Here is a 1,230-nt window from a genome sequence, read left to right on the forward strand (position 1 = left end):
TTTTTTTCTATTTAGATCCAGTGAACATCTTAGATCTGTGAATAGATAGATGTGGTGATTAAGTGCCATGTTGACTCAGTTCTGCCCCATGACGACCCAGGACAGGGTTTCTGAAGAACAGTTGCTGAGTTTGAACCACCAACCTTGCAGTTCAAATTGACCTTGTGATCAATTGCTCATCCTACAGCGCCCCACCAAGACTCCATGAATAGATAGATTGTTGTTGTTGTTGCTGTGAAGTGCTATAAAGTCAGCTCTGACCCACAGTGACCCTGTATAGAGTTTCCAAGGAGCTACTGGTGAGCTTAAACCACCGAGCTTGTGGTTCAAATGACTTTGCTATCCAATGCATTAGCCCACAGTGCCACACCAGGACTCTGGATCGATAGATGGTCATCATTAAGTTTGAACATTTCAACCATTATTTCTTCATATATGTTTTCCTGAACTCTTGTGTAAATCCTCCTCTTGGCTCTCTTTCTCTAATTATGCATATGCTAGGTCACACTCATCTGTCAGTTTGTTATACTGCAGTGACTTGTGAGTTGCTGTGATTCTGAAAGCTGTACCACCAGTATTTAAAATACCAGCAGGGTCGCCCATGGTGGACAGGTTTCAGATGAGCTTCCAGAGGAAGACAGACTAGAAGAAGGTGTGACGAACTACTTCCAAATATTTAGTCACTGAAAACCTTATGAATAGCAGAGAAATACTGTCAGATATAGTGCCAGAAAAGGAGCACTCCCTCAGGTTGGAAGGCACTCAAAATGCGACTTGGGAAGAGTTAGTTGACTGTGATGACGTGAATGGAGTAAAGCTATGGGAGAAAAGCCCATGGAACCTTCATTTGCTGATGGGCCACAACTCAAAATGAAGAGAAACAGCTGTAAACATCCATTGAAAATCAGAATATGGAATTATGAAATATGAATCTGGGAAAATTGGAAGTTGTCAAAAATGAAATGGAATGCATAAACATCGATATCTTAGGCGTTAGTGAGTTGAAATGGACTGGTATTGGCCATTTTGAATCTGACAATCACATGGTTTACTATGCCGGGAATGACAAATTGAAGAGGAATTGTGTTGCATTCATCGACAAAAAGAACATACCCAGATCAGTCATGAGGTACAACACTGTCTGTGATAGGATAATATCCATGCCCCTACAGGGAAGCCCAGTTAATGCCACTATTATTCAAGTTTACACACCAACCACTAAAGCCAGTG

This window comes from Chrysochloris asiatica, unplaced genomic scaffold (genome assembly GCF_000296735.1).
Source record: "Chrysochloris asiatica unplaced genomic scaffold, ChrAsi1.0 scaffold00083, whole genome shotgun sequence".
NCBI classification, from domain to species: Eukaryota; Metazoa; Chordata; class Mammalia; order Afrosoricida; family Chrysochloridae; genus Chrysochloris; species Chrysochloris asiatica.